The following is a 24,973-nucleotide window of genomic DNA, read 5'->3' as shown; positions in this document are numbered from 1 at the left end:
CAGCTCTTCTGGCCACAGATCCTGTTCAGCACCACGGGTACCGAGGGCACCTCTACACCCGAGCCCCTGAGTGAGGTATATTGATCCAGGACCAGCTCCTTGCTTTAATTCTAAAGGGTTTTGCTCAACTCACCCATGCAAGTACCATTGTGCTTAAGTAACTATTTCAGCACCGCAATTCTGATTTACAGCTCCATTTGGCAGCTGAAAGTGCACCTCTGCAGCTGTGTTGTATCCTGCTTCTCCCTGCTCTTCTTTCTTTCTTGTCCTTTCTTAGTCTCTTGTACTCTGCTGCTCAGCCTGTCTCTGTGATGTCATCCTTAGCTCTATCTGTGTATCTTGAAGTGTACTGTCCGTTACCTTGGAGGCTGAGCAGCAGGGCAGCCGCGCCTGAAAGGGCATTTACCTTAACCTTTACTGGAACCTGGATTACTACCTTATCTAAATACTCTACTTGATTATGTGATTACCAAGAATAAACATACCTCCTGACACAGCAAATAAGGATTCATCTTTCAATTATTGGATTTTACACTGGTGACGATTTAAGGAAAGAAACCACGCGTGATCAAAAAGATATTGCAACAGAAGAAACTATCTGAACCTCATGCCCAACCTCTTGAGTGCCCCACCGGTGTTTACAACAACTGACGGCCAGAAGTAAGTTGGGTTTAGGACATGTTAAAGTACACCCAAACGCTGGGTGTTTATGTTGTCACCTGCTTCTTTAAATCTGCTATTACATGGAATTTGCAACTTGATGTTGAGACTCTCCGCCTTACACTCATCTTACAAAAGGAGGTGGTTTGATTTGATTAACTTGGAATCTGCCTGCTACTTGTCTAAAAATGTATGTGGATATCTGAATTTTGCACAATCCACTTGTGTTTGAAAGTGCTGTCATCAGATCTGTGAAATAATCCTGCGTTGGTGTGCTGTGAACAGTTGCCTCGAGCACCTGAGGGGAGCGGGAGAGTCTGCATCGTTGGAGTCCATGCCAGGAGGATGTCAGCCCATAAACATATGGTGGAGTTTTATGATTTCATACTTTAATCGGGGTGAAGGATTGGGTCCCGGTTTTGTGATGTGAATGTTCTGCATTCGAATGAAAGTTAAGCATAAATCTGGGTTTAGAGGGACTGCTTCTTTTCCCGATGCCATTGCGGACAGTGTAAGTGTTATAGCGCCATTTAAAAACTGTGCTCGAGATGGAAAATGCACGTAAGGCTTACGTGGTATTGTCTGATGTCCACAAAAGCTTCCGTGCTGAATTGCATCACAATGGATTATCCAGCACCTACGTGCCGTGAGCCACCCGGTGCAGCGTGCGTTGCGTACCGCCATTTTAGGGTTGGCATTTCGTCCTATCTAAAGTCAGTTCACCTTGTACTGTTCCTGCCTGTTTACGCCTGTGTCATCTGTTGCATCACAGCCTTTCTATTCAAAAGTGTTCTTACCTTCTTGTGCCCGGCGTGCATTGCTGTGTTTAGACATCTTTGTTTGGTGCAAGGAATAACGCTTACACGTTTGCAGTTTGATAATGTGTGCCATGGCATCTTAATACAACTACAGCTTCAGAAGGACATCATTTTATTTGGCAGTACGACCGGCTCATCCTTCAAGTAGTTCTGATGTTTGGAGAGACCCCTTATTGAGCTTCTCCATGACGTCCTCCGTGCTTCCAATTTATTTGCTTGTGGTGACTGTAAAGGAAAAGAGTGTTGGTATTTTCATTCTCACTTCAGTTTACAAGTCAGGAAGGTCCAAAAATCTGACAACGGTGACTACATTGATTATTTTAATTTGTTTTGTTTAAAATGTTGTCAGCCGCACCTTCCATTTTAATTAATTTACAAACTGTGCTGTTGATCTGATGATTTAAAGTTCATTGTGATTAATTACCTATTATGTGATATTTTACGCAAGTCATTTCATATATTTACAATTCTTTCTTCGAAGTGGGGAGCCATTTTTGATGCTCATTATGTACATATTGAGGTGCTCCATTCCGTTTTTTTATTAGTTAACTGGATTCTGAATCTTTTGGGGGTTTATTTGTTGAGGGGTTTAAAGTTTCAAATGAAAGAACGAACAAAAGGAAGAAACTATGCATGCTGATGAATTCTTCAAGTGTTGCTGTGAGGAGCCATATCTGTGCTCCTCTTCGTTGAGGAGCTCCATTCCCGTTAAGTTTAAAGTTGAAGAGCCGTGGTGTGCTCGCTCATTTGTGCTAAAATTTTTATGAACCACGTTAGTGCTCTAATTATTTAGGTGTTCATTTTCATGTTCATTTCCATTCCTATCTTCTAGAGGTTAGTTGTAGAGATTTTAATTTTGCTACTTTTGTTGGAGACATTTATTTGCTCAATATCTATTGCGGTGATAGATTCTTGTTATGCTTATTGGTGATGGGCCACAGAGGGCTCAGTGTTTTTGATGAGCCATAACGGTGCTCAGTTTTATTCGTATTGCTACTGAGCCATTAATTTGCTCGACTTATGTTGAGGTGCTCAGTGTTATCTAATCTTACCTCTATTTTGTTAAAAGTGTTCATATTACATCTTCATGCTTAGTGTTTATGAGGAGCCGTAGATGTGCTCAGTTATATTTATGCTAACATGTTGTGAACCACTTAGGTGCCCAAGCACTCGTCACAAGCTGACTGGACTACGGAAACACCCTTTATGCCGGAACCACAGCCAAATTACAGAAAAAACTCCAACGCATTCAAAACGGCTCCGCCCGAATCATCCTAGACATACCCCGCCACAATCACATATCCGGTCACCTGAGAGACCTTCACTGGCTCCCCGTAAACAAGAGAATAATGTTCAGTCTCCTCACCCACGCACACAAGGCCCTCTATGACCTAGGACCCAGTTACCTCAACACGTGCCTGACCTTTTACACCCACACCCGCCAACTACCTTCATCCAATCAAGCCTTCGCCGCGATTCCATGCATCCGAAAAGCCACCATGGGAGGAAGATCATTCTCCTACTTAGCGGCCAAGACCTGGAATTCGCTCCCCACCCACCTCCGCCTCACACAGATCCACCTCTCCTACAGAAAACAACTCAAAACTTGGCTATTTGGCAAGTAGCGAACCCCCCTCCCTCAAGCGCCTTGGGACCCTCTGGGTGAGTAGTGCGCTATATAAATTCTTGACTTGACTTGACTAGAGGTGTTCTATTCATATTGAGATTCTCAGTTCTATTTATTTTTTACTGGTGATGAGCCTAGGGCTCAATTGTATTGGCGCTTATGTATGCTGAACCACTTTGGTGCTCTATATTGTTAGAGGTGTTCAGAGTTTATTTATGATTGACGGTACTGAACCTTTATTGCTCAATTTTCATTGAGGTGTTCAGTTCCAATTGTCTGGGGCAGAATGGCTTTCCTCCCATTTTCATTCTAATGTTGATTTTGTCAAGTGGTGTGCCATAACCACTTTTAGTAATTCTTCTATTGTTTTGTGAGCTCATGGTGTTGGTACACCTTTAGTACCCTCGCCCTCACCTCTTCTCTCCACCATTGTGAAGAGGGTGTTTATTGTTGTGCATTTTATGTTGTTTCTTTATTGTACTCTTCTGCTCTGTTTTATCTTCTTCAATTTTTGTTTAAAGGGGGAAGGTGTGTTGTATCCTGCTTCTCCCTGCTCTTTTCTCTTTCTTGTCCTTTCTTAGTCTCTTGTACTCTGCGGCTCAGCCACAGCCACTCTATGATGTCATCCTTAGTTCCATCTGTGTGTGTTTAAGTGTACTTTCAGCTACCATGAAGGCTGAGCAGCAGGGCAGCTACTCCCGGTGCGGCCTTTACTGAAGCTTTTATTGAAACTTACCATCTATATTATAAGCTGTACGTGTCCACCTCGTAACTTCATTTAATCAATACATCTACCCCTTGGACACAGCAATTAAGGATCTAACTTTCATTTATTGGGTTTTACAACCTCATTCACTTTAAAGAGGTAAAATTGTGCTGGGTGTTATGAATATACTGAAGCAACATTTTCAACTTATGGCTATGTGAGTTTCTAGGATTTAAAATATATGTTTCGTACAATTGGTCGATGTAAAGTTCTCTGATAAGGTGATGGGAGGAATGCTTGAAAGTAATCTAACTACTGGCACTCATGCGGGTAGCGTCCCCATTATGGTTCTTTTGCTCACCATGCCACCTCGGTTTATACCTTGCCTTTGGCAAATCAGTCTTGACCCTGCTCCTCATGGGAACCATCCAGTTGAACTGCCAGACTATGTCCTCTCTGAAGGCAAACACAAACAAACCAGATTTGAACTGAGGTGGAAGACAAGAAAACAGAACTAAGAAACTGGTGAGAGTAAGAAAAAAACACCTCTTTATTATAAAACAAAAATAAGAAAACAAAATAAGAATTGACAAAATCAAAATACTGCCAACCAGTGTCAGACCGATTGGCTTTACCAGTGCTTTTTTCCTTGATACTGTATCATGGTTTAATCCTGACTTGCTTTACAGAGGTTCCAACGCCTGTACACATTTCTTATTACAGCAATAAGACTCTACACATGGTCTAAAAATCAAAGCAGGCTATACAATAAAAAAGTGTAAGTGGCCACCTTCACTGCAAACTCAGAATAGCTCAAAGGTTTACTGTCCAGTCCTCGTTATACCTCGCAGTTCTTGCAGTGCCGAGAAGCTCCTCTCAGATATTGTCCCCTTTAAGGACAGGTGCAGGGCTTTCAACATTTTATTTTTGGTCTCATCTTTCAGTGTCTTTCTACTTCTGATGAACACAAGGTCTTAAGTAGGTCCTTTTGTCCAGTTTCGTCTTCTTGATTCATGTACCTCAAACAGCTACTCTGGTAAGATGCAGAACAGATATAATATACAGCTCAATGGTGCCAGGATAGGGTTCACTGCTTCAAGGTAGTGGCTACATCTAAAATGGCTAAGACATCTTCTAGGTACCCCATTCTATTGGTGATTCAAAAGTCATTCGCAAACAAATTAAAATATATTTGTCCCATTTGTAAAAAGAAACACCTAAAATAAAACAAATTGGGAAGTATTGATGCCAGAAAGTAATGAAGTGAAGAGTGGTAAAAGTAACAATATGAAAACTAATACAATGTTAGAAAGGATAAAATAAAGACAATATAAAGAAGAACTAGGAAATAAAGAGAAAGTATGGAAGTTGGAATAAGAGAAAGGATACAGTAAGAATGAGAAAAGAAAATATTCTGGACAAGAGAAAGTCCTCAAGATAAAAAATAGAAAAAGAGCAATGAGGAAAGTTGGAAGCCTATACAGGATGAAAGAATAAAATATAAGACAAAACAAATGAGATGAAAAAACTCATAGAATTGAACAATGAAGGAATAAAAGAATGTATGAAGACAATGAAGAGAGATTTAGAAAGCAAAAGTGAGAAAGGAAACATGAAAGGACAAGAAAGCAGTTAGGAGAAAAACACAGAACAGAAAGACATAGAAATCAAAGCCAATGCACGATCCACTTTCATCCAAAATAGGTCAAATTAGCACAAGTTCCTGGGTAAACTTGTGAGCAGTAGCACCACGCCAAGGTTTTGACCTTTGCTACTGGACATTCAACCAGCTGCGGGGCAGTGGGAGTACCGGCCGGGCGGTGACGTGGGGAGGGGGAGGGGCAGGGTGGGGGGTAGTAATGTATGGATTACGGAGTTTAACAGGTAAGTAAACATATAAATAAATTAATCTAATTTTGTTGCGCACACTGCATCGCATTTGGTGATGCAGTGCACGCAACAAAATTCATTTTATTTATGTATATGTTTACTTACCTGTTAAACTCCGTAATCCATACATTACTACCCCCCACCCGGCCCCTCACCCTCCCTTCACCGCCCGGCCGGTACTCCCACTACCGGCCGCGGCTGCATTCATACCATTCACACCGTCATTCAGGGGTTACCTTGCTGCTGCTCAACAAGCTCAGAGATGCGGTGTCCAGCTCCAGAAAGGGGCGGTGCGACGGGTTTGTCGAGCTCAGGGCAAAATTCAATTTGCCTACTGGGGAACCCGGGAAAGAGCGTATTTTTTGGCCATACCACACCGACTGGTCCTTGCACCCCCAACTCACAGCACATATGACTGCCTCCTCTCGGTCTGCGTGCACAAGGTGCTTCCTGATTTCTCCCCCTGAAGTAACCAGGCAAGCTCCTGCCAGGCCTTCAGAGAAGTAGAGCTGTTGTGGCCATCCCCCCTGGATGATGGCAGTGCTAAGGGCCCCAAAGTCCGTCGTCATTCACACCACATTCACACCATTCATATGCTAGCCCACACACTGCACTCACACTGCAGGTATCACTGACTATGGCTCTATATATAGCTAAGTGGTGAATGATGTCATAATATCTGCCAGGGGTGTGATGAGGTACATGATGTCACAAGCCTGCCAGGACCCAGGATGTGAAGCAGTCCCTGATGTCTCGAGGGATCGATTAAAATGCTGATAACACTCAAGGCTGCGTGGAGAGACCAGTGTTACATTATGTTGATAGGTGTAAGCCCCTCTGTAACATGACATCACAGAACCAAAAGATTGAGGGAAGGAAGTCAGTTACAATGAACTAATTATTAAGGTTTCCTGTGTTCTCTTATTTGCGTACAGACTTTAATTTGAACCTGCCTAGACAGACAGAAGCTGTCAGAGGATTTGTTTCAGAATTTCTCTTTGTCTTAATTATTCTGCAGATGTTGTAGCCACTGCGGTCAATAGTTAACAATAGTCATCTTTTAATGTCGCTGCCAAAAAGAATGTCCTTCAAACCCATCATAAGAGAATCTGTAAAGGCGCTGGGGAGACGGGCCTAGTGCACTGCACAGGAATGTACAGCATTTCATTCTGTTTCCTCCTATCTGCTCTGCCCATTTCACAGGTGTGATTCAGGTATTCAAATGGCAGGGTGGGGTCTAAGAATTAGAAGACACCCTGCATCTTTCTTCTGCACTGACTTGCAGAGCCTGGCAGTGGCCTTATGGCTGGGCTGTGAGTCTTCATCTGTGCTGGCCTGGCTTGCCATAGACTCCTTGGGTGACTCTCCACAGCTTCAAGAGCATCGCACCTATTCAGTCAATAGAAGGTAGTTCTGGGTACCCAGGGGAAACGAGGTGCCCAACAAAACTGTAGCCTTAGAATCTGCTCATTCTACTTACAAAATGAACCTTAGACATCATACACAGCTGCAGCTTGAACCTGAAAAAACATTTTATATTTGCGCAAGAGGCATTCCAAGGGTAGAATTTGCATTCCAAACTCAGTTCTGACTATCGAAATTAGAAGTGAAATTAAAAATTAAATGAAATAACACAAGGGTGCGAAAAACCAACCGCACCCGGAGAAAAGTAGTCTTCCTTAATGGCCCTTAAAAACTATAAGACTGTTGGGCGAAAGAATTGATCACATCAGGAGAACAGAGATCTCTGCAACAGCCTTACAGCCATAAGAACTATAAGTATTAATAGCTGTGACCAACAGGAAGACTTACTAATTCACTATAGACTCCTTGAGATTTTACCAATGTGCAATATCTTCTTGTTTGTAAAAGTTTTTTATATAGTCAAAGACTTTTTATCTTTTGTGTAATATTGTGAGTTTTTATTAACTGTACAATAAACAAATTCTAAATTCTAAAGCTGCAGTTTGAACCTGAAAAAACATTTTATATTTTGCACAAGAGGCATTCCAAGGGGTACACAGACAAAATATCGAGTTTTAAATATCGATATACCAAAATATCGAAGTTTAAATATCGATATACAAAAATATCGAAGGTAAGTAATATCGACAGTCTAAATATCGATATTGGTATGATATCAGTAATATCGAAGTTGTAAATATCGATGTTAACAATATCGAAATTAATAACTTTGATGTTACTAATATCAATTTTTAAATAAATTTAGTGTATATTATATTGTATTTATTATGTTTTATTATTTATTTTTAATGTAATTTAATTAAATATTGTCTTTTACTACTGTAGCGGGTTGTGGGTTTATAGGGGAATAGGGTGGGAAGTAATTTAATTATGTTAAATTAATTATTAATTAGTAGGAATTATTAATTAATTAATTGAGAATTAATTTTTAATTATTTTTAATTAATTGATTAATTGATAAATATGTTCTGTAGCGGGTTATGGGTTTATAGGGGAATAGGGTGGGAAGTAATTTAATAATAATTAATTAATTGATATATGTTTGTACATATTTTAATTAATAATTAATTGGTAATTAATTTCTATTAATTAGTTAATTAATTATTATAATTTTTTACATATTTATAATTATTAATTAGTTGGTAATTAATTATTATTAATTATTTTATTACATTAATTATAGTATTTTTTTTATATATAATTTATTGTTATTCTTAATTAATTAATTGGGCAAAATAATATTAATTATTAAATTAATTACAGCAAATGTGCTAATATATTTACTTTATTGTTATTGTTAATTAATAATTAATTGGTAATTAAATAATATTAATTAATTTTGGGTACAGGGGTATTTTTAGGGTTCAGGGTCAGTTTTCAGTTCATGGGTACAGGGGTATTTTTAGGGTTCAGGGTCAGTTTTCAGTTCATGGGTAAAGGGGTATTTTTAGGGTTCAGGGTCAGTTTTCAGTTTTTGGGTAAAGGGGTATTTTTAGGGTTCAGGGTCAGTTTTCAGTTCACGGGTAAAGGGGTATTTTTAGGGTTCAGGGTCAGTTTTCAGTTTTTGGGTAAAGGGGTATTTTTAGGGTTTAGGGTCAGTTTTCAGTTTTTGGGTAAAGGGGTATTTTTAGGGTTCAGGGTCAGTTTTCAGTTTTTGGGTAAAGGGGTATTTTTAGGGTCAGTTTTCAGTTTTTGGGTAAAGGGGTATTTTTAGGGTTCAGGGTCAGTTTTCAGTTTTTGGGTAAAGGGGTATTTTTAGGGTTTAGGGTCAGTTTTGGGTTTTTGGGGTACAGGGATATTTTTAGGGTTCTGGTCAGTTTTGGGTTTTTGGGTGAAGGGGTATTTTTAGGGTTCAGGGTCAGTTTTGGGTTTTTGGGGTACAGTCGTACAGGGTTAAAATAAATTTAAATTAAATCAATTAAATGAAATTAAAAAATATAAAATTACATTAAATTATTACGTTTTTAATTTATTTTAAATGTATATGTATTAGTTTTAATTTTTTTATTATATTTTAATATTTTTATTTAATATTTGTAACATTATATGTATTTTATAATTATTTTTACATTATTATTAATACATTTAAAAAAACGATATTTTTAATTTCGATATTTTTGTACTACGATATTAATTTTTTGATATTTTTGTACTTACCTTGTTAGGGATAGGATTCCGATATTTTTGACTTCGATATTTTTGTATTTCGATATTTTTGATTTCGATATTTTGTCAGACATTCATTCCAAGGGTAGAATTTGCATTCCAAACTCAGTTCTGACTATCCAAATTAGAAGTGTGGTTCCAATCTGCATTCTAATGCAATTCTTTTATTTCCTAATTAGAACTCTCATTCCAAACATAGAATGTCATTTACAAAGTAGAACTCATTCTAAATTAGAGCTCAAATTTCATATTAGCAAGGCCTGAACATCACATAGTGGCTTCATTGTGACACCACAGACACCTTCATTGCACGTCTTGTTGTACATTTGATTTTGCACAAAAACAAAATTTCTGATCTAACGGGTATTGCAAAAAAAGTAACACAACTGCACTCAGGGTTTATCATGGATACATTTGGTCAGGTTAAAGCTTTTGGAACGTGTCCATGGAAAACTGCAGGGAACTTGGAATAAGTCTGTCAAAATCAGGGCATAAAGGTGGACGTCAGCTATAATTCTCCAGATCGAGAGCACAGCTGTCACATAACAGTCCATGCACAGCATAGCATTTGCCAGTCAAGGAGCCGCCACACATTCACACATTCACAATGTTCTCTCAGTCAACTTCTCCACCAAAGAAGAGGATGGACAGGTACAGGACCATTCAACTGATCACACAAAAGAGAAAGGGGAATGGGATGGTAAATGGGAGATGGAATGACATGGACTTAATGTTACCTCTACATGGAACACACAACACCACCTCATTCATATGAATTAGCTCTCTCCAGCTCCAGTAAGAACAGATGTTATATTTCATATTGGTACCCTGATATAGGTCCAAGGAACATCGCACACTTTCTCTGCATCAGCTCCTGTTGTTTCATATGAACAAGCCTTATAAGGACATAACTCAAAATAAGGACAGAATGCCTTATAAGTACATCACGCCTTATAAGGACTGCAGCCTTTTATGGACTAAAGCTTTCACCTAATGGCTAATATATTCTGTGGGGGTGTACAGAGTCAGTCTGCCACCTGACCCACGGTATATGTCATCTGTAAACAGCCTAGGTCCTGCAAGACAGGGTACTATTGGAAATTGGAACTACACTATTGGATTCATATATATATATATTTTTTTTTGGGTTGGTTAACAGGGTTAACATATCAACTGTCCACTGAGCCAATCGAGGGCACAATTTTGTACATGTATGAATTATCTGTAAATATGGATTATTTGTAAATATTCTTATTCTTTCACCTGTGAAAAGGGTTAAAGAAAAATATACATTACGAAATGTGGATGTAAAATATGTATATACAATGGACACTAGTGAAGAACATGCCCTGTCACACAACCTTTGTTTTTAAGATTTTCATGTCTAATGAACTTTTGCACCAGCACTTTTCCCAAATGCCATTTATCCCCCTGTTAAAACGGCTAACAATGTTGCAAACAAAATGTGAAATTGCACGTTCAAATATGGCCGCCGCAAAACATCTTGGCGAGCACTAGTCCACTTTCTATGTTTTGGGAAGTGGTGGGGGATTTAATGGCTGTATGCACAATGTATGGCTGACACTGAGGAAGCCAAATAGGTGAAACGCGTATGTCGAGGGGGCAGGGGGGTCTGCCAATAAACCACTTTGGTTGAACTACGACTTGGAGTGCCGTCCTTTCTTTGACCTCTGGAAGAATCACGGAGGTGTGTGGAAACATATATATATATATATATATGTGTGTGTATATATATATATTTTGCAGAAAGCAGGAACAAAGCAGGAAATCCCACCAAGAAGTCCCAGCGGCACACCAGAGGACAGTACACAGATTTTTTGTGTGCACACTAACAACGCGTTTCGGCAATGCCTTTCTGAAGTTGAGGAATTACGCTCTATCACCTATAGAAATACACCTCTTGATTCATGAACATGAAGAAAATACTTTCGATTTGTAACATATACCAGAACAATAGACTGCAATTGCAAAAACAATTGACTATTGTCCTCAATACTTGTAAATAAAGCAATTTAAAATTTCTGAAGATGCAGAAAATGAGTTATAAAAAGATATATACAAAGTGGTATTCACTAGGTTAGAGTAGACAGTGGGAATATTAATAACCACTGTAGGTCCAAAAGGGGAATTTCGATTATATCGACAACCCAGGATCAATATCCGAATACGATAAGCACCTTACTCTAGAAGAAAAATCAACAAGCCAATTATATTTCAATTGTGGCAATAACAATACGTATATGCAGGTGCGATCCCTATTATGGGCCAACTACATGTCCCCAAAATAAATAAATTTAAAAAAAGAAAAATATATATATATATATATATATATATATATATATATATATATATATATATATATATATATATATATATATTCCCTTGTTTAAAATCATCTTATTTTAATTTAATTCATGATTTGCTTTTATAATACAGAGGCTATGACTAGGGCTCACAGGAAATAGACGATTATTCATTCATCTCATCTAGGAGAACTTATGGAGTACAGCAAAGAAGACAAGATGGAGTATGGAGGGAATTTGGAGAGACCATATGCTTAGGAGGAAGGCTGTGAACACATTTGATAGTAACAACAAGAAATCTAATGCAGAAAGAGGAAAGGGAGCAACCCTGAAAGATTAGCAAGGAGAAATTTAGGGCAAAAAACTCATTAGAAAAAAAAAAGAATTAAAAGTACGGAAAATAAATGGAGTGCAAGGATAAAAAGTACATCCATGAAGGGAAAGGAAATGTGAGGATCAGCTATCAAAAACGGAACGTAGGAAAAAGTAAACTTGAGTAATAGAAAATGTAGGTTCTAAGATGTTCCCATATTGTTGTACGGCTTTATACTTCCTAGTAAAAACTGTGTGTATATTGGACAACATAAACATCAGGATTGTGCCAGATTGATTCTATGCACACCCCCAGGATATGCTGGCTTTAATCCTGCCAGCCCACAGAGCACTATTAGTACTCCAAACCTAACCAGGTAGCAGATAGATTGTGCAACCTCAGGACATGACCAACCAGATTTCCTAAGGAATCATGGCCACAAATCTAGAGCTATTTGTTTGGACTCTCATGCATACTCAAAGTAATACACAACCTGCGGTTTCACTGTACATTACAGCATTACGGTTCTTGAGTATAAGATGTGTGCTGTAATGATCAATGAAAGGAAACAGAATAATGTAATTACCATTACGAGAATAGCAAAAAAGACGAACAAGTCCACCATTGTGCTAAAACAGTCCGCCCACATAGTGCTTAGTAACCTAGTCTTGCCTAGGGTGGGTGATGTGCAAAATCCCTGCTGGGTGGTCTAAATTTCCCATTCACTCCAAGTAAGTGCCATCAGGCTGTCCATCTTGTGGAAGTGCCGGAAAACAGAAAACAGCTGAGCAGGAATTCTGGCATGCAGTGACCTCACAGTGTCAGTGCTCCTCTGACCTAATCAAGGAAGTGGTTCTGTATTTTTAATAAACAGCACCCATATAACCATGTTGAAACCCAGTCAGGTCGCAACAGTTTTTTCTAGTTTGGTAGCATTGTCGTTTACAGGACAATAGCAATAATTAGATTTGTGCAGTGAACTTTATTCCTCGTTTAAAGTTTCACAATAGTGTGTCTACAAAGTTGAAATATAATATACATATATCTTGGTGTATCTCAACATCATATTTATCAGTATTAAAATAGTGCCATGTGGTAGTGTTCTAAACGTAATTCCACCGCAAGTGATTGTTGCCCCGTCGGATGACATGGGCTGGCATTGGGACATTACCTCTATGTCCAGCTCCATAATGGCCCAGCTGATTTCCTTCAAGTGTGTGCTTTTTAGGTCTCGTAGCGAAAACACAGCGCGTCAGCGCTGTGTCTCGCTAGAGATCTATTGTTGGCGACTGTGCTTCCCAGGAGACAGTGCCGGCCACGCACACCGCCTTGGAGGTGATTTGAAACTGGAACGCGCGTTGTGGCCAGGCGCTGTCTCCTGGGAAGCTCAAGCACCACACACGCATGCGCATACACACACACAAGCGCCCATGCACGCACGCACATACATACATACAGAGACACCCCCCTCACACATACACACACACGCACACACACACACAAGTGCACCGAGGCCCCCCCTCCCCCGCCGTCACCGTCGCACACATACATACACACACGAGCATACACGCACACACACACACACAAGTGCACCAAGCCCCCCCAGCCTTTTGGAACTTACCTGGCCAATGTCGGGGACTCTGCTCTCAGCACGCGGCGCCCAACCTCCTGCTGGCGCGGCCCCGAGGCTCCACACCGCTCACAGGAGCCCCGGGCCGCGAGACGCATTGACTCCGCCTGCCTCCGCCTGCCTCCTCTTCCGGTCTGGACGTGGCCCGCCCCCGTCACAGGCGACCGTGCCTGACTTCCGGGGCGGCCGTGGCGGGATTCCGGGGTGTACGGAGAGGTTTTCTGTTTGGCAGGTGTTTGTAGCTATCTGATTGTATTTTTGGGTCTCGTAGCGAAAATGTCTCGCTAGAGATCTAAAAATACAATCAGATAGGAAGCAGAGATAATGTAATTGGAGAAAACGAGGCTTGGCTGCAGGGTGGGTCTGTCTCACCAGCGCTACATAAGGCAGCATCGAGTCTTTTATACATTGAGAACTGAGACAGTTCCGTTTCTGAAAACACCTAAATAGCTTTTTTTCACAGTTTTCTAAGCCTTTGAAATTCGGAATGCTCTACGCTGATTGTTTATTCAGCGACGTTGCTTTTTAGGAAACGTCCAAACCCTTCTGTAAACTAGCACATCTGAGACTGTGTAGAAATGGAATGTAAGAGCCGATTGTTAAAAATGTGGTACACTGAAAAAAGCACGTGCTTTGCAGGCGTAAACAAAGCAATCAGAGCTTGAGAATGTGTGCATTTTGTTGAAAAACACAAACAAATGAAATTGGGTCATTTGTATGCAAAACGTTAACTCGGGACTGAAGAATATGGCCTGTGTCCAAACTGGGTTATCGTGTTTCTGCTACAGGCATTAACTGGGATAGATGAGTGGTCCCAGAAACAGGGCGGACATTCCGTACCCCCAGAGTTTCTGATATCAGGGTTCCGGTAACTCCAAGGGGGTGTGAAAAATCCGGCATGTTACAAGTTGGACCCTGAGTGTCACTACGGCCCTCACTCGGAGTGCCCTCTTAACGCCCCATCGGAATAGTAAGATCTGTGGGAACATCATGGATCTCTTTATTTTCACCTGGACGGTTCGACTGCTGCTGAGAACAGTCACCACCAACCTGTGAAATGAGGAACTACAAGAGAGATCAAACCCAGAGTTACCCATTTCCTGGTAATTCTTCATTTCTTGGTGGACTTTCAGGATCCAACTTGTAATGGGCTTGTTTATCCCCACCACTGCCTGTACGCCTAGCCCAGGTATCGGTAACACCCCAGAGCTGCCTATACATGCTTTTTTCTAACTCTTGAGGGAGAACTTCAGCTGGGGTGGGGAGGGGGGTCGGGTCGAAAATCTAGGCCATTTAGCAGGCCACTCATAATGAGAGCTAAAGAAATCAGGAATTCCCACAGGAATCAGTGAATCTGGGTGTCTTTTCCATGGTAAATTCTCATTTTGGTTGGACTTTCACCAGGCTTGTTGGCTCCTTTTTGCAACTCAAAACTCTGGGTGACATAAAAACGTGATTCAAATGAAGCCGGTACCAGCCCCATAGGAATTAAGAGGCCTCTTATACTGAGGACCTTTGTTTGGAGTCTGCCACCCTTGAATGTAGCAGTCATAGCACACAATAAAAACCACAACGGAGGTTTTCAGTATTTATAGGGTGTGGTAATTACTGCCTATCACAAGTTTTATGATATACTGGTCCGATTCTCCTGGTAATTCCTCATTTCTCCCAGACTTTCACGCAGAAAAATCGGCAGTTTTCAAAGTCAAAGTACATAAATTCCCGATATTTACAGATTTCATATTTTTCATCTTCCGGTCTGGACGTGGCCCCGCCCCCGTCACAGGCGACCGTGCCTGACTTCCGGGGCGGCCGCGGCGGGATTCCGGGGTGTAGGGAGAGGTTTTCTGTTTGGCAGGTGTTTGTATTCCAACAGATACCTCTTTGTTGGACGCCACAGCATTTGCACAGCAGGAGTTCGCATTGGATCAGGACTTTGTGTACAACTTGCAACAACTGGAAAACTTGAGGGGCTCCGGCTCTCAGAAATGCTGCCGTTTGTACTCGCGCTGTTTGAAGCCTTAGCCTGTACTTCCTGTTGGGTTAACAATGTCTCACTCTCCGTTCCACAAAAGAGTCAAGTCGACATTAAATACGACGATTTCATTGAAGCGCGAGCCTCTCCATGTCAAGTAAACATAAAAAGAGGCGCGCGGCCGGTGTCTGTTCTTCAGATACGGCACTTTGTTGGCCCTTTGTACATGGACACTGGGGGTCCGCGAAGAATAGGGCTGCGAAAGAGGGGGCGAAAGGTGTTGTCTAAGAAGGATATAAGGAGAGGAAATTAAGGGGAAACCTTAAGCAGTTTAGAGAAGTAATCGCACCAGATAATGGAGTGTTAGACGGACCGGGAGGGTCGGCCGAGGATAAGGGGAGAGGTCTCCGGGGAGAGCCGTCTCCAGCGATCGTACAGACAAGTAACTTCCCCCCCACAGACGGACACCACACAAGGGTAAAGTTCAACGAGACTTTATAGGCAATTCTTTACGTACGATGGAATGGTACAAGGAGGTCTGGACTCAGGGGTCCCCTCGATTCTGGTCTCTGGTTTGGGAAAAGGGTAGCGGGACAGTCTTGTTACCAAAAAGGTGGAAATAGCTCTCAATCCTCGAGCTCGGCGTTCTAGATGATCGGGCCACGGCGGAGCCAGCAGGTCCCGAGATGGACGAAGGAAACGACGGTCCGCGGCGGAGCCAGCAGGTCCCGATGAGATGATGGTTGCAAACGGTCCGCGGCCACGCCAGCAGGTCCCGACGACGATGAAGGATCGGAAGGTTACGAAGGTTGCGGCAGCGCCAGCAGGCAAGACGAAGGTGCACAAGGCAGAGCTACGGCAGCGCCAGTAGTCCGTCAAGGATGAGTTCTTCTTTGCGTCTCTCGACTCCAAGATACAACTGCCTTCCTGCTCTGGAGCTGCCCCAGTTATAGGGCTGATGTTCTTTGATGTCCGGACCCTCGCACCTGGAGGTCGGGAGGTCCGGGATGAGGGTGTCCCGACACCCAGCAGGGGGGTGGAGCCAGCGCCCGGGGAGGCGATGGCCGGGCGGCACTTGGCGGGGGAGAGCCATCGACACCTCTTTCTCCCATTGACTTGCCAAGTAGCCCGCTCACCTCCTGGGTGGATGGTGGTGCCGGGATGTCTGAGGCCTGGCTAGGCCCAGGGTTGAGGTCGATCGGGGGCCAGGCGGCCTCGTGGTGGAGTGTCCAAGATGGCGTCCCGGATGGGCGTGCGGGCCAGCAGTGGATCGGGCCCACGAGGTCGATATGTTCGAAGGCAGGGGTCCCTGAGGGGACGGAGGACGTGCAATGGTGGTGTGTGGTACTTGCGTGACCGGGCTCGGGCCTGGTCGGGCCGGGGGAGAGCGGCCCTTCATGTGGCCTGTCCAACATGCGTCCCCCCCAGCTGAAGGCGGGGAGAGTTACCCATCCTCTTGGGGACTCTCCTCGTCGAGGCGGAAAAACCGGGACAGGCCATCCGCGTTGGCGTGATCTGGCCCAGGCCGGTGTTCAACAGTGAAGTCCATCCCTTGTAGGGAGATGGACCAATGTAGTAACTTCGGGTTTTCCCCCCGCATCTGCATCAGCCACTGCAGGGGTCGGTGGTCGGTCTGCACCCGAAAGTGTGTGCCAAAGAGGTAGGGCCGGAGCTTCTTGAGGGCCCATACCACAGCGAAGGCCTCCCTCTCTATGGTGCTCCATCGTTGTTCTCGTGGTAGGAGTCGTCTGCTGATGAAGGCCACTGGCTGATCCAGGCCTTCGGTGTTCACTTGAGACAGGACTGCCCCAATGCCATGGTCGGAGGCATCCGTCTGGACGACGAACTCCCTGCTGTAGTCGGGGGCCTGGAGCACAGGGGCGGAACACATGGCGGCTTTCAATTGTTCGAATGCTGTTTGACAATCTGCGGTCCAGTTGACTTTCTTGGGTTGATTTTTGGACGTGAGTTCTGTGAGGGGCCCCACTATAGTACCATAGTCTTTCACAAACCTTCGGTAATAGCCCGTGAGGCCCAGGAAGGCTCGTACCTCGGTCTGGGTGATGGGGGGCTGCCAGGACTGGATGGCGGCAATTTTGAGCTGCAGAGGGGCCACCAGGCCGCTTCCCACCTGGTGTCCGAGGTAGGTTACAGACCCTTGACCAATTTGACATTTGCTGGCCTTGATCGTGAGGCCAGCTCGCTGAAGGGCTTGTAGCACTGCTCGGAGGTGGTGGAGGTGCTCGGGCCAATGGTGGCTGTATACAGCGATGTCGTCTAGGTAGGCGGCGCTGAACCCTTCGAGCCCCGCCAGGACCTGATTGACGAGCCGCTGAAATGTTGCGGGAGCATTCTTCATGCCGAAGGGCATGACCTTGAAATGGTAATGGCCATCGGGGGTGGAAAAGGCAGAACGTTCTTGGGCCCGGGGTGTGAGGCCAATTTGCCAGTAGCCCGCCGTCAGGTCGAAAATACTGAGGTAGCGGGCAGCTCCCATGCGGTCAATTAGTTCATCTGCCCGGGGGATGGGATGTGCGTCTGTTCGGGTGACCGCATTCAAGCCCCGGTAGTCAACGCAGAACCGGAGTTCCGGTGTGGTGCCTGGGGTGGCCGCTTTGGGGACCAGTACTACAGGGCTGGCCCAGGGGCTGTCTGAGGGCTCGATGACCCCGAGCGTGAGCATTTTTGCTACCTCTTCCTGGACGCAGGCCCGTACCCGATCTGGCACGCGGTAGGCCCGGTGGCGGATAGGGGGGCTGTCCCCCGTGTCCACATCGTGCACACACCAGGAAGTGACACCTGGGGTGAGGGAGAACAGGCTGGCGAACTGTGATAGGAGGGCTCGACACTCCTGGCGTTGCTCTCGGGTGAGGGCCTCTGAGAGTCGGACCCCATCCACGGAGCCGTCTTTCTCCCGAGTCCGTAGGAGGTCAGGGAGGGGCTCGGAGTCTTCTTCAGCCCCATTGTCTGTGGCCATCAGGAGGCTGAGTTCTGAACGCACAAAGTGGGGCTTCAGTCTGTTAGCGTGGAGGACCCGGAGGGGGTTCCGGGAAGATTCCAGGTCGATGAGATAGGTGGCAGGACCCTTGCGCTCGACTACTTTGAAGGGCCCCGTCCACTTGTCTTGCAGGGCGCAGGGTTCGGTGGGGGACATCACCCATACCTGTTGCCCAGGTTCAAATTCGATGGAGGAGGCATTCCGGTCATACCACTTTTTCATGTCCTCTTGACTGGCCTCTAGGTTGGCTTTTGCCAGCTCTCTGAACCGCCGGGTCTGGTTGCGGAGGGTTAGGAGGTACCGGAAGACATCTGGTGGGTTCTTGAGAGGGGGCATCTCCCAGCCTTCCTTGACTAGGCTGAGCGGCCCCCGTACTGGGTGTCCATACAGCAGTTCAAACGGGCTGAAGCCCAGGGACTTCTGGGGGACCTCTCGATATGCGAAGAGGAGGCACGGCAGCAGCACATCCCACTGGCGACAGAGGGGCTCTTCCAACCCCCCGATCATCCCTTTGAGCGTGCGGTTGAACCGCTCAACGAGTCCGTTTCCTTGAGGGTGATAGGGGGTCGTGAATCGGTAGGTAACCCCGCACTGTTGCCAGAGGGACTTCATATATTTAGAAATAAAGTTCGTGCCTCTGTCGCTGACGACTTCTCGGGGGAAGCCCACACGGGAGAAGATCCCCATTAGAGCCCGGCCGACTACCGGGGCTGTCACAGTTCGCAGGGGAACAGCCTCGGGGTAGCGGGTGGCGTGGTCCACTAGCACCAGGATGAATCGATGGCCTTGTTTTGTACGCGGGTCCAGGGGCCCCACGATGTCGATCCCGACCCTCTCGAACGGGGTGGTGACCACGGGAAAAGGTTGCAGGGGGGCTTTTAGTTTGCGGCCGCTCTTTCCACTGGCTTGGCACGTGGGGCAAGATCGGCAATGCTGGTGTACATCGTTCCTCATTTTGGGCCAGAAGAAGTGGGTCACCAGACGACTGTAGGTTTTATCTTGACCCAGGTGTCCCGCCAGGGGGACGTCGTGGGCCAGGTTTAGCAGAAAGTCTCTAAAACGGAGGGGCACCACTAGTACTCGGCTGGCCCCCAGCTCCGCGATCCTTTGCTCACTGTACAGCAGATCATTGTCCCAGTAGATCCAGTGTGTTCCGGAGGTATCCCCTGCGCTTTGGGCGAGGGCTTGCTGGCGGAGTCCCTCGAGGGAGGGACAGGTCTTCTGTTCTTGGCGAAATTGTTCTTGCGTGGGCCCCCCCTCTTGAGGCCACTGGTCGAGGTTAGCGAGGTTTGGAGGTTGAGCTGGTTCTGGGGGGACGTCACGGTCGGTGGTTTCGGCCGGGGCGACCGGAGGCGGCGGCGCCGGCCATTCGGGTTCCTCTGGGCGGGGGTTGGCACGGGCGGCCTTGGACCGGGTGGTGACACACGCCCAGTCCGGGACGCCTAACATCCCCAGGTGTTCTCTTCGTTCTACGGCTGCCCACGGAGAGCTTTCAAGGTCATTCCCCAGGAGGCAGTCTACGGGGGCATCGTCTCGGACCGTTACCTTCAACATGCCGGTGACCCCTCCCCATTCGAAGGGGACGCAGGCCATCCGGCACAGACTTTCCGAGTTATCGGCGGAACGTACAGGGCAGAGAATGTTTGGTAGATACTGTTCTGGGGTCACCAGGTGACAGCGGACGGCTGTTACACTGGCCCCGGTGTCACGAAGGGCTTCGGCCCGGCGTCCATTGATGCTCACCCATTGGCTGTACTTCTGGGTGTTAGCGGGTAGGGGGACCCGCGGGACCATGTCTTTCCCCCCTAAGCAGGCTAGAGCCATGGCGGCTGGCTCCCATTCTTGATGTTCCTGTTCATATTCCTCTTGTTCCTCTGAGATCTGTTCCTCCCCCAGAGCAGCAGCGGCTACTTGGCGGGGCCTTGGGCTCTGGTACTGGGGGCAGTTTGGGTCGTTTGCATAGTGGCCGACTCGTTGGCATCGATGGCACGTAACATTGGCTCGGTATCCCGGTCGCGCCGGGGTGCTGCCCCGGTTGGCCGGGGGGGTGGTGCTGGTAGCGGGGGCGACCGGGGCGTTGTCTCTACCTCGTCCTTGGCCCCCTCCTCCTCCTCGGGGACGGTGCTGACCATTGTTGTTCCGGTTCTGTTCGTAGGACCCATTCCGGCCCACTCTGGTGATTTCCCACCGGTCAGCTTCGGCTGCGAGCTGCCGGGGATCCGTTAACTTGCTGTCGAGGAGGTGCTGGCGGAGTTCAATGAAGCAATTGTTCGACAGGTGCTCCCATACCATAAGATTGAACAGTTGTTCGTAGGTTGTGACCTTGCTTCCTTTGATCCAGCCCTCGAAGGCTCGGCTAAAGTAGTTTACATAGTCCACCCAAGTTGTACCCGGGATGCGGGGGCAGTCTCGGAACCTCTGACGGTACATCTCGGGTGTGAGGCCATAGCGAGTGAGGAGTGCAGCTTTCATATGGTCATAGGAGGTCATCTGGTGGTCCGGGAGCTGTAGCAGGGCGTCGCGGCCCTCATTGAGGAATCTCCCCCATAGACCGGCTCCCCAATCGCTTCTATCGATCCGGTGTGCAGTCATAGCGATTTCATAGGCCTTAAACCATTGCTGGATGTCGTCCTCTCGGAAGTATTCTCGAACGACATCCTTGGGGATGTGTACCTTTTTCTCTGTTGCCCCTGGGGTGTGGGGTTGCTCGGACACCCCTACTTCTTTATTCTGCTTGCGTAGGTCGATCTCAGCTAGTTTTCGCTCGTGTTCATATGCCAGTCTCTTTTCCTCGAGCTCCCTTTGTCTCTGTTTCTCCTCTCTTTCTTCTCGGAGACGCAGGTGCTCTAAGTTGATTTTTTGTTCGGCCAACTTAAGTTCAATGTCCATTTTGAGCCGGGCCATTTCCAGCTCGTGTAGTCGGGTTTTTTCTCGTTCCTGGATCTCGTCTTGCGAGAGACCCGTTCTTCGCTCTTCAGGGGCCGTGGTGGTTTTTGCTGCGATGCTTTGATCAGGGGTTCCGGCAGCCCCGGTTTCTGCCCAAGATTCTAGGGCATGCTTAAAATCGTCTTTGGTACTTAGTCCGGTGGTAGCGATACCTAGTTCGATGCAGAATTGTTTTAGTTCACGATGGCTGTACTCGCCCAATTTCTCCATCTGGAATTTCTCGGTTGCTCCGCTTTCTTTAGTCGTCATCGTGATTTCGTCGTGGGGTGAGCTACTCTCTGTACGATTATGCGGTGATTCGGATCGCGCCGCTGGCCACCAATGTTAGACGGACCGGGAGGGTCGGCCGAGGATAAGGGGAGAGGTCTCCGGGGAGAGCCGTCTCCAGCGATCGTACAGACAAGTAACTTCCCCCCCACAGACGGACACCACACAAGGGTAAAGTTCAACGAGACTTTATAGGCAATTCTTTACGTACGATGGAATGGTACAAGGAGGTCTGGACTCAGGGGTCCCCTCGATTCTGGTCTCTGGTTTGGGAAAAGGGTAGCGGGACAGTCTTGTTACCAAAAAGGTGGAAATAGCTCTCAATCCTCGAGCTCGGCGTTCTAGATGATCGGGCCGCGGCGGAGCCAGCAGGTCCCGAGATGGACGAAGGAAACGACGGTCCGCGGCGGAGCCAGCAGGTCCCGATGAGATGATGGTTGCAAACGGTCCGCGGCCACGCCAGCAGGTCCCGACGACGATGAAGGATCGGAAGGTTACGAAGGTTGCGGCAGCGCCAGCAGGCAAGACGAAGGTGCACAAGGCAGAGCTACGGCAGCGCCAGTAGTCCGTCAAGGATGAGTTCTTCTTTGCGTCTCTCGACTCCAAGATACAACTGCCTTCCTGCTCTGGAGCTGCCCCAGTTATAGGGCTGATGTTCTTTGATGTCCGGACCCTCGCACCTGGAGGTCGGGAGGTCCGGGATGAGGGTGTCCCGACACCCAGCAGGGGGGTGGAGCCAGCGCCCGGGGAGGCGATGGCCGGGCGGCACTTGGCGGGGGAGAGCCATCGACACCTCTTTCTCCCATTGACTTGCCAAGTAGCCCGCTCACCTCCTGGGTGGATGGTGGTGCCGGGATGTCTGAGGCCTGGCTAGGCCCAGGGTTGAGGTCGATCGGGGGCCAGGCGGCCTCGTGGTGGAGTGTCCAAGATGGCGTCCCGGATGGGCGTGCGGGCCAGCAGTGGATCGGGCCCACGAGGTCGATATGTTCGAAGGCAGGGGTCCCTGAGGGGACGGAGGACGTGCAATGGTGGTGTGTGGTACTTGCGTGACCGGGCTCGGGCCTGGTCGGGCCGGGGGAGAGCGGCCCTTCATGTGGCCTGTCCAACATGGAGTGTCACACATAGATGCCACGCACCTCACAGGAGATTGCATCACGCAGTCCCTTGGGCTGATCCAGTAGGTCAGAGAGCTCCCAGATTCCTTGGGCAGGTTAGTTCATTAAATGCCACCATTAAGAATTCTATAGTGGAACCCCATGTTTTGTCAAAGCACAGTAGTGTATTTGTAATACTCTCTTTTCCATACCTAGCCCCTCCCACATCTTGTGCAGCCAATACACTCTCAGCTCCCCATCTGGAAAGCAGAACCTGCTTGGCGGCCCCAGATGGCTGGCTCTCCCTCGGAAGGTTTGAGAGGATAGATTAAGGCCTTTGGAATCTCTTATAGTCTATAGCTTGGGATCCTAATCTGTGTCATAGGTGTTGTTTACGTCAGACAACATGGCCTCTCAAAACTGTTGAATTTTCGGACAGTGCCAAAACACGCGTGTGCCCTTTTAACCACAGCGGCGGCAGCTCTGTGTGCCCCCCTTCGTTCCAGCAGGCCACCCTAGCCGGGCTATAGTACCAATTGAGTGTTATTTTAAGAAACATTCCTTTACCGGCGGGTGCTGCAAAAAGAGGCCCTGGGCCTGTGTACAATATCCTGCCATTCCTTAAAGGAACATTCTTGCTCAAATTCGGACTCCCATCTACGCCGTGCTGGGGATTTGGTGTGGTGTGAGGGGGAAAGAATACATATCGGAGAGCAGGCATTTGTCTGAGTGGCAGGTTATGAACCATTTTTCAAAGTTTGTTAGAGGGAGGCCATTGTGTATGTGGCTGTGGGGCATGTGAGACCCAGTGCCTCCGGGCAATATATTGCCAATAAGCCTCACTAGGGAAACTATAACCAGTCCGTCACCCCTTCGGCATCAAAGAAGTCTCCAATTTTCTTGCAATTAGCCTCCGGACACTTAATGTAGCAATCGCCGTCTTTAGCCGGTGGGAAGTCCGGGTGGCCTATAAAAGAGGTGAAAGGGGATGTGTGAGTGGAGAGGTGTCGGGACTCCTGCACCGTGTTCCATATTCCCACCGTAGCCTTAAGAATTGGCGAGATATATACCACAGCGGGTCGATGGTTTTTTAAGTACCCAGGGCACCTTCCAGATATGGGTTCCTGTGACTACTCAGTCAATGAAACACTAAGGTTTCCCAGAAGTGAGCCTGTACCATTCAATCATTGAACGCAGCTGGACAGCTTGGTAGTATCTCTCTAGGTGTGGGATTCCCAGATCTCCGTCCTTCTGCTGAAAGTGAAAACACGAACCCAGTGAAAGTGTATGTGATAGGGACATGCAGCATTGATTAAATCCCATGGGCCATCAGGCTGTGAAAGCATCTTGGTTGCTTTAGTTTTTTGCAGGGCGCGGGTTCCCTGGCTCCTCCATCTTGGGGGCCTACCACTCGCTGTACCCAAACTATTACCCGAAGTTCCTTGTTGTTGGGGCAGAATGCAAAGACTAATTACCTTTTCACCCCAGACCGTCAACAACTCAATGCTCATCCAGCAAGAGTGATAACAGTGATTTTGGTGTAGGGCTGTAAATACCTTCTTTTGATAAAAAGACAATCTCTGAATGGGCACTATTCACAAGATCCAAGCTAAAGAAGATATACTATTGTCGGCGTCTCATTCAGAAGCACGCAGTCTCAACAATCACAAATCACAGTCTTCGATTAAAAAAACCTCCGTTCGGAAAAGTGCACCTTGAAGTCCATTTGGACACCACCACTGCCATGCACACACAGACACCACCACTGCCATGCACACACGGACACTACCACTGCCATGCACACACAGACACCACCACTGCCATGCACACACAGACACCACCACTGCCATGCACACACAGACACCACCACTGCCATGCACACACGGACACCACCACTGCCATGCACACACAGACACCACCACTGCCATGCACACACAGACACCACCACTGCCATGCACACACGGACACCACCATAGCCATACACAGACACCACCACTGCCATGCACACACGGACACCACCACTGCCATGCACACACGGACACCACCACTGCCATGCACACACGGACACCACCAC

Source organism: Lissotriton vulgaris, chromosome 5, assembly GCF_964263255.1.
Source record: "Lissotriton vulgaris chromosome 5, aLisVul1.2, whole genome shotgun sequence".
Taxonomy (NCBI): Eukaryota; Metazoa; Chordata; class Amphibia; order Caudata; family Salamandridae; genus Lissotriton; species Lissotriton vulgaris.
This window is presented reverse-complemented; position numbering follows the sequence as displayed.